At 38.5% G+C, this 14244-nt stretch overlaps 1 non-coding gene across 1 annotated transcript; it reads left to right on the top strand.

The window, feature by feature from the left end:
* The first annotated feature begins 8200 nt into the window (after nt 1–8200).
* Nucleotides 8201–8307, top strand: LOC111540987. The gene has a single exon (XR_002731123.1). It is a non-coding gene; the product is annotated as a U6 spliceosomal RNA (small nuclear RNA).
* The last annotated feature ends 5937 nt before the right edge of the window (nt 8308–14244 follow it).

Raw genomic sequence — 14244 nt, forward strand, 5'->3', positions numbered from 1 at the left:
AGACAGCTGACGAGATGCCTTCTCCTTGGGATTCACACCACAACAATAGGCTAATAGATTTATGCCATAAAGGCAGTGACCTTTGTGGTCAGAAACATTTTCTCATGGAGAGAAAAAGGTGCTATACGCCCCTGTGTGCTACAGTTTTGACAGTGAGTGACAGCATGGGCTGGCCCTAGTCTCCAGGAAGCCCTATGCACAGACTTTTGCATTGTTACCTTTTGATTAACTTCTGACACACTTTGCAACATAAAACTCTTACAAAGAAATTGCTCTGTAATGCTAGCTGTAACATCTAGAAACTTTGCCAAGGAGAGCTAAAATGTATCCCAAAGCAGTGTGGCCTGAAATAATATCCATGTGCGTGTATGTGTGTCGGGAACACACTTTGGGCTTTAAATTATCAGACTCATAATGCTATTACTTAAGTGCAATATTTAGAAAAAGATTCTCACATGTTATAAGCATATTGTGCATGAAGAGACTTAAGCAATGCCAAGATGAAAATAAATAATGTATGAAGTCAGAGGCCTGAAGCAAATGTTAACGAATTTTAAAATGGGTCAAAATCACAACAATTAAGTCCTTGACATGTGAAGTCATTTTTTTTCTTCCTAAAATATTAACCAACTTGCTTCACTTCTTCTAGATTGATTTGTAGAGCATGAAAGGTCATTTTGGAGGCAGAGGGGGAATTTGGCTTCTACAAGCCATCCATAATGAGAGCCAATAAATTAGGTAAAGCTCCTGTTTACCTAAGCTGAAATATTGATGTCCAAGACCACATCGAATGCAAATCTCTACATTAATCATTTTTCTCCAGTTGGGAAATTCAGACCATGGTAACACATGCTTTGATAGACCTATACATCATAGTTACAGCAACATTAGACAGTGCCTCAGTGACAGAATACAAATATACTGCATTGGATTTCCTTCATTTTCCCCAGCCTGACTTTTATTTGTATCTGCAAACTCTGCTCTGGGTGTGTGAGGTTTTGACACGGGTTTGGGTGATATTTTTGGTCTAGGAAATAAGTGAAAATTGATAACAGGAATTTTCTTCGCTTGGTTACCTGCCAAGCATATCTAGAGGAGGCTCACATCTAGTTCATTAAGCATAGCACCTTGATGAGCACATACCCTGTGTTCAGTCTTCTCCCACTCCAACGGTAATATGGTCTGTGTTTCCCAGAGTGGGATTCATGAACCATCTGTGTCAGATTACGTGGGTGCTTGCTGGGAAATGCAGTTTCCTAGGCTTCATCATAATCAATCAGATTTTCTTAGCAGCGGGGGGCGGGGGGAGGGGTGGCACAGGGAATCTTGTACAAGATCCTCAGCTGTTTATTATACACACTGTTGTTTGATAACTGATATAGGCAGCTATCAGCTTTGGGCTTCTAAAAACTACCCTGTCTTGTCACTTTTCTGCTGAAAGTCTTTCCTCTCCCAAATATGGTCCAAACCTCTACTTAGCCCTCTTCTCCTTCTCTAGAGGCATTTCTCACACAGTCTTATCTACTTTTAAGGTTATTCTCTCTATATGCAGAAGACTCCCAAATCACTACTTCCAACAGTGATGTTCTATCTCGGCTTCCAATTCAAACGTGAAAATGCCTTTTGAAACTGTCTACCTGGCATTAGAAAGACAGCGTGGCCAAACTGAACTCATTCTTCTTTCATTGCTATCACACAGCCAGACAGAAATCCTGATGCTCTCATTTATTCTTCTGTCTCCCTTCTATTTTCAACACGTACATCATTAAATAAATAGCCTGTGTCATCTATTCATAGTCTCTAAGATGGCTCATTCTTTTCTTTCTTTTCTACCCCTGTGCAAAGTCCAGGCCTTCCTTGTTTCTCAGCTGTACCATTGCAACAGACCTCTAACTAGTGTTCCTGTCTTTTTCCTTCAACTTCTCAAATGAATCTTCTACATGGTGGCTGAATAGGTTTTCTAAAATACATCTGACTGAGTCACTTCTTTCCTTAACACTATGAGAACATTCTTCCTGCAGGACAAAATCTAGGTTTTCTGCCCTGACTTTCCTGCCCATTTCTAGTTTATGCATACTCAATTTTTATCAATCCTTACTTTGATTCCACTTCAGTACAACCGTTTATAGTAACCTTATACCATGCCTTTCTTCCCATTTCCCTCTGCCTGGAGTACCCTTTTCTTGACTATTTTCATTCATATTATTACTCAATAATTATAATGATGCTTATAAATGTTATTTTATGACACAATTATCTAATATGAATACTTACCCTATGCCAACTATTGAGTTAAATTTTTGATTCTCACAAGGATCAAAATGTGATAACCTACATTAGTACGCTTTTTAAGAGGCCTTGTTTCATCACTTTTTTAAGGCTTTCCTTAATCTCTACTCTGACTACTTCTTACCTTATTACCACCAACACGCTATGTGCTTACTTCAGCTAAAACATTTAGCCTAATATACTAAAATAGTATGTTTATATTCTCCACTCTCTTTTCATCACTAAATTACCTGATTCACAAGGGCAAAGCATGTATCTTATTCAGATCTATTTTCAAACTATGTAGTCCCAGCTGCCCAAGTAACCTTTTTTTTAACTCAAGAGATCTGATTCATGGCTATAGAGAATATCACTGCGAGTGGCTCTTCTCAGCATATTAACTAAGAGACTTTTGATCTGGGACCTCGAACTTCAAGCAGAGAGGCAGGACCATGTTCATGTTTGTATCTCCCTATAGTGCCTAGTCTTGCATATTTTATATCATCACTGCTCAAAAGTGTTGGTACAAATTTAACTGCTACTATGTGGATTTCAGGAATATTAAAATGATGATCAGCTCTGCTAAATTTTAGAAATATAGAGTACACAAAGTCACTGTTAAAAGCAAAATCATTAGGCACTCTAGCTTCATTTAAGCAGCATGATGTCAGAAGGAATATTCATTAAACGAATGGATTTGTGAGTGTCAGACAGAATAAATGTATGAACTTACAAAAAGTGCAAAGGGGAATGGATCACTGTTGTGAGAAAAGGGCAAACGACACTTTGTAGAGTCAGAAACCCCAAGAATAAAGGGGATCAATGGGATGGGTTTAACAACTGTTTAAATTTTTTTTCAGTAACGGCATACTTTTGGTACATTTAATTACATTGAATATGGTCATAAAAATAATATAATAATAATGAAATATTGCTCAACTTATTGAGTGAATACTCTGACCCAAGTGTTCTATACAGCTCAATGTATCTTCTAGGTATGCATTTTCTCCTATTTTATAGATGAGGAAGCTGAAGTTCAGAAGGGTTTAGTAACTTTCTCAAGGTCATATTGCAATGTATTCACATATGACAGTCTGTGTGTTCACTCATTTAAAAAGCACATGCTGAGCAATAACTGTGCCAGACACTGAACTAGGAACTAAACATACAGGGATAAGTCAGAAGTTCAAAGAGTTCTCAGTACTGTGATAGAATCATAAAAAGTAACACTTACGATACAATGTGGCACGTACCCTGAGAGAGTTAGCCTATGAGGTCAATACAGAGGGTCATGAGAACCTGGGAGAGAGGCATCTACTCTAGCTTGGGATAAAAAAAACAAACAAACCTGTAAAGCATCAGGGAACACTTCCCAAAAAGGCATGAAAAGTCTGACTGTATGAGGTAACAATCATAGTTTAGATGGAGGGAATGATACATGCTAATGACTCAGAATTCTTCTGTGTCCTATATTTCTCATCACTGCTATCACCAGAATGTGTTTGAGAAGGTAATGGCAGATCATCTTGATTTTACACTCTCAAAGTGGACACCTTGAGAGATAGTGTTCAATGAGGATGAAAAGTATGAGTATGCTATGGAAGAGTGCTTACAATTTGTCCTACAGATGCAAATGGTGCCCTTTAGTGACTGTGCAAGGCACAACCTGTACATTGTAAATGACAGCCTTGTTCCTAGCGTTGTGCTTGGTTGGTCCTTAACATATCTAATCCGATTTATTCTTCACGATGACTCTAAAAGTTCGTTTGCTTGCCTTCATTGTATGGATAAGGAGACTAATACCCCAGGAGTTTAAATACTGTCCAAACATCATACATAGAACAAATAAAGGAGCCAGAATCTTAATCAAGATGTCTATGCCTCCAAAGTCATTGATCTATCTGCTAGAAAATCAGGAATAAGGAAGAAATTCTATTTTACCCCTTTGGTGAGCTCTTCTCCGGCATCATAGATGGGTACTTCCCCCCAAATTCCCGGTCTAGTTCTCAGAAGAGACAAGATAGACTGCTGCTTCTATATTAACTTCTCTAAGAGTACCAGCCTGTCTGGGCCCTGTTTTCATTAATCTTTATGCTTTTTCCTGATTTGATTCTCTTTCTTTTACCCTAATTTCCTCTCCAGTCTAGCTAAAAAAAAAAAAGACCATTCCGTTTGACCACATATGTTAGTAGGCTTGTTCTCATTATGACTGTGTCTATTAAACTGTTCCAATATTAATCTAGGTCATAGAAGACTAATAGAAATCCCCCATTAATGTAATATTTCTTAAGTACTATATGTTACCTTATTTATAAGAACTCAGGCAGAGCCACCAATGGGAACTGTAGGCTTATAGTAATAAAATAAATAGGAGGGATGAAGCATATCAGAAGCACAGGTTTCCTTTGAACACCTTTCTATCTCACTTTCAGGACTGTGGGGTTGTTAAGTCTAATTTTATGACCACTATCATGTTGTAAAACTTGTCAGTCTTTGCTGTATCCTCAGACGTGAGGTCTCACCCATCCCTCTCTTTTCATGTCATTTGAATTCTAGATGTGGGTTAAAATCCCAGAAGTGGTAAGCTTTCTGTTCTGAGCATACTGTGCATTAATCTAATACACACCAAAGTCTATTAATTTTGAATAGCGCCATCAATTATACTCCATGACAGAGAGATAACTATGCTATCACCTTTGAAGAAGTGTCTTTCTTAGGAAACCTATATAGCCTTATCAAGACTCTAATGCTGATGGATAACTCCCTTCTCAAAAATCACAATTTGACTGCATTTTCTTTTATGGGATCTTAAAAATGCAAGCCAATAGAATACTTCTGAGGCTTGTCTCACCTATCCGCTTAGACAATTAATGAGCTTATCATCACTCTTCTGATAAAAATAAGACCATTCCAATGACTATGGGCCTGTTAAATATACCTACTTTCCAGCTATGAAAGTGTATAGAAAGGCAATGTTAGCATCTATACATGGCCTTGTGAGTTTCCCAAGATTTATTTAACTATCAGGTGCCACTGAGAAATGACTCTTTTCATTTTTGGAAAAAAATCCCATTTGACTCTGTCTCATCCTCCCATTCTCTGTCTAGCCCAATTATGTTGACAATCTGGTCTTTTCTTCCTAGCCTTCCTTCAGGACAACTTCTGGTTTTTGTTCTTCCCACAAAAACTCCAGTATAAAAGAATAAATCCACTTTTATGTTAAGCTTCAGTTCTCTTAAATAATCTCTCTTAGATCAATGATAAAGAAAGACTAGGAAACAGCTCAAAACCCTCCCCTGACTTCCCAACTTACTAAAAATAAAGTGGGATCTTTTTGCCAGGCATGCCTTACAAGCTACTCACTCATTCATTCAGGCAATAAGCATATGTTGGGTACACACTCTATGCCAAGCACTATTCCAGATGACTACTGATAAGACAGAAGCATTGTAATTCCCCTGTATTTAATAAATGAGAAGGAAAATATCAAGGAACAAATACTTACATGATATGATCATAGATAATGAAGTGGGATACAGAAACATAAAGCAGTGTGAAGGTAGGGGGATGGAAAAGAAGAAAGGATGGTCAGGGTTTCTGGTGTTAAGCAAGTCACGAAAGACCCCTTTCAGGAGGTGATGTTGAAACAGAGATCCAAATGAATATCTAGGGAAAGCTTTTCAAGTCATGTGAATGCCATGTGTTCAGATCTAGGCCTGGAATACATTTGGCAAGTTCAAGAGAGAAAATGAGGCCAAAGTGCTTAGAGAGGAGTAGGTGAGGGAGGTTAATATTGGAAAGTGGCTAGGTCAAGCAGGCATGAGTGTGATGAGAAACCCGCAGCTACTTTCAGTTACTCCTAATCTGTCTTCAGTCCTGAGGACAGATGAAGCAAAAAAATCCTTTTACTGACCACAGGTCTCAATATTTCAGGGAAATAATTCTACTAGCATGTCAATAAAAATGGATTTTTATGTCCTCTCAACATAATCTTTAGGCTGAAGCAAACAAAGTTTACGCTTTAGAAAAATATTTAGCGATATTACATCAGGGAAACGCAAATTAAAACCACAATAAGACATGATCTTACCACAACTAGAATGCCCATTATTATGAAGTCAAAAAATAGATGTTGGCGCAGATGTGATGAAAAGAGAATACTTATACACTGTTCCTGGGAATGTAAATTAGTACATCCTCTCTGGAAAACAGCAGGAATACTTCCCAAAGAACTAAAAGTACATCTACTATGTTATCCTGCAATCTCACTACTGAGTATGCAAAGGAAAAGAATTCATTATGTAAAAAGAACACTAGCATGTGTGTATACATCACAGCACAATTCATGATAGCAAAGATATGGAATTAACCGAAGTGCCCATCAATTGATGAGTAGATTAAAACATGAGTTATATATACCTCATGTTTTAGTCTATTATCACTATTTTTTTTAAATTATTGCTCTAACCATAGTACCATATACATGGAATACTATTAAATACATGCAAATAAATGAAAAATGTTTCTTGCGGCAACTTGGATGGAACTGGAGGTCATAATCCTAAGTAAAGTAACCTAAGAATGGGAAAAAAATACCACATGCTTTCACTTAGAAGTGGGAGCTAAGCTATGGGTACACAAAGGCATACAGAGTGGTATAAGGGACACTGGAGATCCAGAAGAGGGGAGGGTTGGATGGGGGTGAGGGATGAAAAAATACCTATTGGATACAATGTATACTACTCTAGTGACAGGTACATTAAAATCCCAGACTTCACCACTGTACAATGCATCCATGTAACCAAGACCCACTTGTACCCCTAAAGCTATTAAAAGTTAAAACAAACAGACAAAAATATTTTTAAAAAGGAAAATTAAAGGGCATATATGTTTTACGGAATAGTCTCAGGGCCTTCTTGTATCATGAAAACAGTACCAAAAAGTGCTTTATAAAATACAATATTCCGTTGATGTGTTGAGAAAATAAAAATGTACTTGCACAAAGTACAGTTAGAACAATAATTTAAAAGAGAAAAATGTTTAGTGATATTAGAATATACCCACAAAATTATATTTCCCATCAAAAGCAAAGAACAACACAGAGTAGTTGGTCCCGTTTATCTTAAAAATTATATATTTATAGGCCAAGTGCGGTGGCTCATGCCTGTAATCCCAGCACTTTGGGAGGCCGAGATGGGAGGATCACAAAGTCAGGAGATCAAGAGCATCCTGGCTAATACAGTGAAACGCCATCTCTACTAAAAATACAAAATATTAGTCAGGCGTGGTGGTGGGTGCCTGTAGTCCCAGCTACCCGGGAGGCTGAGGCAGGAGAACAGCATGAACCCGGGAGGTGGAGCTTGCAGTGAGTCGAGATCACACCACTACATCCAGCCTGGGTGACAGAGCGAGACTCCATCTCAAAAAAAAAGAAAAACAAATATATTTATATATTTGCATGTGTGTATATTTATATATAATATTTATTTTGATCATATATTTATATATTTCATGAAATATATGTATGAAAAACCTCACGAAATTAGGCACTATAATAGTTGAAGTAATTTTACAGATGGTAGAGTTATAGAGGATATTATTCCATTTATTATTATTTTGAATTTTACTTTATTTTCCAAATTTCCCACAACATGCCTTTTTCATTATAAAAGTCATAATAAACTATGGCTTCCATTATTTAAAAAGCTACAAAACTGAAGATCTTTTTAAAATTACTCTAATTTGTAGATCTTCATGAAAATATGCAGGAAGACGCATTGTTTAGAATTGTTAATCAATTACGTTTGCATCATAGTACTACTACCAATTAACAGTGTAATGTTAGATACATTGCTTAACTTATCGGGGTTAGTTTTGCCATCTAGTAATGTGTAAAAGTAATGCCTATGTCTCAGACTCACTATGAGAAATAGTGCTCACTTCAGCAGCACATATACTGAAATTGGAACGGTACAGAGAAGATTAGCATGATCCCCGCACAAGGATGATATGCAAATTCATGAAGCATTAAAAAAAATTTATTAAAAAAAGAAGAGAAAGAATTTTTATGATAAATTAAAATGATTGAAACAAGAAACTTGCAGACATATCTTTGTTATGCTATCTTAGATGGCATAGATTCTACAAGTATTTATAAAATAACCAGCAGATTTTTAATGGAGTAGCTTCAGCTAAATTAGAAAAGATTTTGATTGCAAACTCTAAAGAAGTCTCTATCAATATACAATCAGAGAATAATAAAATTACTATTTTGAAACTGACCTTGAGGCATCTCTTCTATCATTAATTCCAGCCTTCCTTTTCCATCAGTGAATGTCCAACTTATTCCTGGACACTTTTAACAATGGGACTCTCATTCATTTGGCAGTACTAGGATAGAACTCACTATTAGTATTCTTTTTCCTCTGTTAAGCCAAAATCCATTTATCTGTTCCTTTCACTCTACATCCTGCTTCTTTATTCAGGATCTAGATAAAATAGGCCTAATCCAACAGTCACACGATAGCCTTTTCCGTTTCTAAAAACAGCTATCATTTCCCCTCTCTACTGATCCAGATTATTATTCACTGTTTCCCCAGCTAATCCTTGGAAAATAAGGTTGCTAGACCCTTCACTTTCCACCGGAGCACACACACTATATACTTATGAAATTGTGGAATCTAAGCCTGAATACAATTTCAACCAAGTTTCACTAGCACAAAACACAGGATTCTGCCTGCCTAGCTATCTTGTTTTTAAAATCATATAACATTGTAGGATTCCTATCATTGGTTGTCTTAAATGAACTTTGAACATGGTACACTGAAAAGGTATTGGCCTTGAAACTCAGAGATGTAGCATCTAGTACAGTGCCTGGCGCATAGTAAGCACAGTAGTCCCCACTTATTCATGTGGGATGCATTGCAAGACTCCCAGTGGATGCTTGAAACCATGGATAGTACAGAAGCCTAGATACACTGTTTCTTCCTATACATACATACCCATGATAATCTTTAACTTGTAAACTAGGCACAGTGAAAGATTAATAACAGTAGGAATAAAATGGAACAACTATAATAATATACTGTCATAAAAGTTAAGTGAAATTGGTCTTTCTCTCTCTTGAAATATATTATACTCACACTTCTTCTGCCTACATGTTGAGTTGAAGGGAGATGAATGACATAGGCACTGTGACGTAGCTATAGGCTACTACTGACCTTCTGACAACACATCAGAAGGAAAATCATCTGCTTGGGGTGATTCTGGGTCCTCAATCCATGTAGATGTCGATAGTTGGATGTCAGGAGCAGACAACGTTGATGACTAATGGGTGAATGGGTAGCATACATATGGATATATTGAACAAAGGGATGATCCGTGTCCAGGGTGGGAGATTTCATCATGCTACTAAGAATGGCTTGCAATATAAGACTTGTACATTGTAGATTTCTGGAATTTTTCATTTATTATTTTTGGACTGCAGGTGACCTCAGGTAACTAAAACCACAAAAAGCAGAAACACAGATAAGGGGGATCAACTATTTTCAACAAATGATGGCTGTTATTGTCATAATTACCTCTATAGTTATTTAAAAATGCTCAAGACATTTTAGATTTGTAATCACTAAGCCCTATTTTCCTGAACCTGTGTAACACATTTGGTTTTTAGAAATCTGGGTAGAACATTCATCTTTGTTAACTGTATTTTATGAGAATTAAATTGTCTTATCATAGTAACCCTGTTAAAATCTTTTTGGATGGTGATTCAGTGTGAAACCGTATGTGCTTTTCCTTCCAGATCTCTGTCAACTGTGCATGAGATGAGCTGTCCACTATATCTTTGGTTAAGCCACAGATAAAAACGTTGACTGAAGCAAGTTCAAAGTCTGAGGCACATGTGCTGTGTATCACCCGACATGAGGAAGAAAGGAACTGCTTATAGCAGTGTATACCTACGTCCTTTGAGAAATGGCAGACTAAGCCATTTTAATCATTTAATTTTAACCCTCTGGGTCACTACATTTATCTGAAGTGCACTTAATGTAGAATCTAAGACCATTTGAAAATTGTCATTGGCATTAGTTCTTGTTTTTTTACAAATATAGACGGAATCGCAACTCAAACTTGTGAGCTCTATTAGTATATCTGAGCAGTATAATTAATGAATTTCAGTTAATTTTTAAACACTCTGTTCTAGGTCCTAAGCCAGAGCCTGAAGAAGTTCACAGTCTAGTCAAACACACAAATATATAGACATATCATCGTATGTATGTTGTCAAGTACTAAAACAGAGGCATTCATGACTGTTTATAAAGAGTCATAACCAAATTCCTGGTCACATAGTTAAAAGTATTTTAGAGCTGGCAAATATTTTATGATTATCAAATCCAATCTTTTAATTATATCCAGAAGCTGGCTCGGAAAAGGGAACCAACTTGGCCGGGCACGGTGGCTCATGCCTGTAATCCCAACACTTTGGGAGGCCGAGGCGGGTGGATCATGAGGTCAGGAGATCAAAACCATCCTGGCTAACATGGTGAAAACCCGTCTCTACTAAAAATACAAAAAATTAGCCAGGCATGGCAGCTGGCGCCTGTAGTCCCAGCTACTTGGGAGGCTGAGGCAGAAGAATGGCGTGAACCCGGGAGGTGGAGCTTGCAGTGAGTCGAGATCACGCCACTGCACTCCAGCCTGGATGACAGAGCAAGACTCCGTCCAAAAAAAAGAAAAAAAAAGTAAAGGGAACCAACTTGCCCAAGTTCATATAGTTAACTGACGGACAAGAACTCAGATGTTTGAGTGCCTACAGAAATGTCCTTCCCCTATCCTCCCCTCGACAATGTCCTCCTGCACCAATAAATATGTACGTTCGTTTATATATAATGGTAGACTATCCTGTCTAAGAGTCATCTTTCTGAAGAATCTTATAATCCAGGATTGAAGGTATGGATACTTAGAAAAGTGTACTCTATTGAGTCTTTATCCTTGAATATACCTAAGGAATTAAATGTGCATGCTCATGAACAATTAAATTCCCTTACATTCCAATATTAGCTTGTCATTATTTGTTTTTTTCCCCTCCTCCATGGAATATAGGGAAATATAATAACACCTTACTATGGATTAATGCTCATTCATTTTAATTCATTCCACAAATATTTATTGACTTTCCACTATGTGAAAGGTCCTTTTGAAATCAGGAAAGTTCCCTTGTCCCCTTTTCAGGGCATGTGATGAGGGTGTGGCATGCTTCTTCAGTGCCCCACTCTTCAAACCTCTAGGGGAGCATACAGACGGGCAGGCTGTGGAGCTCCCACCCCACGGCATTGTCTGGAGGTGAATGTTTACAGCCCATGCACCAGTGGGCATGGGTTACAGGGTGCTCTCTTAGTTTAGCCATCTATAAGCAGCTTGTGCTAACCAGCTCAATTAGACCCTCTATATTACCACAAAGACAGAGGACTTTCTGTATCCTGGGTTCTTGCCTTGGTGTTCCAGAAGAATCAGATCACACCTGGGCTTAGAGAATGAGTTCAAGGTTTTATTGAGTGGAGGTAGCTCTCAGCAGATGGGGGAAGCCAGAAGGGGATGGAGCGGGTCAGGTCGCTCAGCAGCCTGGGCTCTTCTCCGACTCCCCCTGGCCAAACTCTGCCTCATTCCACCAGTCGATGGGCTGCCTGTGTGCTGGCATCTGTCCTGTGCTCTTCTGCTAGCATGCTCCCCTCAGCATCCTCTAGATGTCCAGCCACTTGTGTCTTCTTCAGCCGGTGTGTTCCTCTCGATGTCCAGCTGCTTGTGTCTCTGTCTGCTAGGGTCTTGGGGTCTTTATAGGCACAGGATGGGGGCATGGCAAGCCAGGATGGTCTTTGGAAATGCCACATTTAGCCGGGAAAACAAAAATGCCTGTCTTCACCTAGATTCGTGGGCACAGGCCCAGGGGTGGAGCCCTAGCCAGGGACCATGCCCTTCCCCACTTCCCTATCATTTAAAGGGAGCACACCCTTCCCTTCCCAGCATTTCCCTTTTCCCCTTTGGTATCACTTTGTAAGATAAATATAGAGTAACTATGGTAGCAGCCCTTAAGGAAGTCCATTTGTCTTGGTAATACCCTGCTCTTTGTGTTACAATGAAATGTATCATAAAGTCTAATAACAGATGAATATTCTGGATACTTATTCTTATCAAGAACACACAGACTGCTGTTCTAGGGTATCTGTGCCACAATGAAGTATTAGTGAAGCAAATATTTATTGGATCTTACTGTCTGAAGGAAACTGAGGTATGTGGTTTTAGTAACATTTTCTGATTTGGCACTCCCAACTCCTCTGAGAAGTTGATATTCTAATTATCCACTAGTGATTATAGCTGAAAACCTGAGGTTGCTAGATGCTGAGTAATTTATCTCAGGTCCTAAAAGTAAATGAAGGAGCTAGCATTTGAATGCAAGTCATTGTGACTTCAAAGCCTATGCTGTTTCCACAGAACTTTCACAAGGTTCTGGAATCAAAGGGTGGTGACAGCCATCAGTGTCTAAAATGGGTGAGGGAAGCTTGGAAGGAGTGAGTCCGTCACTGAACTCAATAGTTTGCATTTGTTTAAGTTTAATGGGTATGATAAAAACAAATTTTTTAAAGTAAATTGGAATATAAACACGCACACTTTCCTTGAGTATCTCTAAGTGCAAGATTCTGCACTAAAGCTGTGAAATTCTGCAATTGATCATTTTAAAAAGCTGTTATTCACTATTGCTGTTAATGAGAATGATACTTTACTTCCTTTTCTGAAGCTTCTCTTTCTGTATTTTCAACATGGGCAGTTATACATAAAGTCGTTTACTATACATTTTGATTTTTTTTTTTTTAATGTGGATGGTTCTGGCACTGAGTTTATCTCCTGTTAAGCACATTTCTTCTTGGCCATGAAGATGAGCCAAATTACCTTAGCTATTTGGTCTTACCCATGGTGTAACACTTGCCAGAAGTTTCTCTGGGGAAATTATGCAGCTCTAAGCAGCTCTGGATCTTTCAGCCCCAAGTTTCCTCCAAATAACCTGGACCTTTTCCACACTCTTCAGTTCCACCTCACTGGTCCCTGGACGAGTTGTGTAAGGTTTTTGAATGACCTTGATCCACCCTAATTTGAAATCACCACAGGTATCAGAAGGAAAAGCTGAGAGGGGATTATTCCCAAGTAGGATAGATCAACTCTAAACTGACACAGGCTCCGCAGGAAGGGCTCAATCTTCTGTTTTCCTTACTGGGTAGCTTTTTCACTTATGACGATGAAGGGAGTTCTGTCGAGAATAGTCATCCCCCTGGCTTTTCTTTAGAAGAGGTCAGAGATGAAAAAGCAGGAGACAGACTCCTAATCTTTTATTTACTTTCCCAAAAGCGAATTTACAGTATAGACAGGAGACTAAATGGCAAGGACTTCAGTTAACAGTGCAGCACCAGGCCATGGGGATAAAATAATAAATAGGATACACAGAATCCTTCACTCCCAAAGCCTGTAGTTAAGCACCATTTCAATAAACTTATTTCGCTAAAGTAGTACACATACCAGGAAAGGGGAAAGGAGTACTAGGGAGCTGAGAATGGGACTCAAACCCAAACCCACCAAGCTGGGCAAAGTTCTGACCTCAAATACCTATGTCTAGTTGTCCTTAGAGATTATACATTTTATTTTTAATCTAATAGGCATTTATGTAATACTTGCTATATGCCATGCACTATTATAAGTGCTTTAGAAACATTCAGCTGGGTATGGTGGCTCACTCCTGTAATCCCAGCACTTTGGGAAGTCAAGGTGGGCAAATCATGAGGTCAGGAGTTCAAGACCAGCCTGGCTAACATAGTGAAACCCTGTTTCTACTAAAAATACAAAAAATTAGCTGGGGGTGGTGACGGGTGCCTGTAATCCCAGCTACTCGGGAGGCTAAGGAAGGAGAATCACTTGAACCCAGGAGGTGGAGGT

This window comes from Piliocolobus tephrosceles, chromosome 13 (genome assembly GCF_002776525.5).
Source record: "Piliocolobus tephrosceles isolate RC106 chromosome 13, ASM277652v3, whole genome shotgun sequence".
NCBI lineage: Eukaryota > Metazoa > Chordata > Mammalia > Primates > Cercopithecidae > Piliocolobus > Piliocolobus tephrosceles.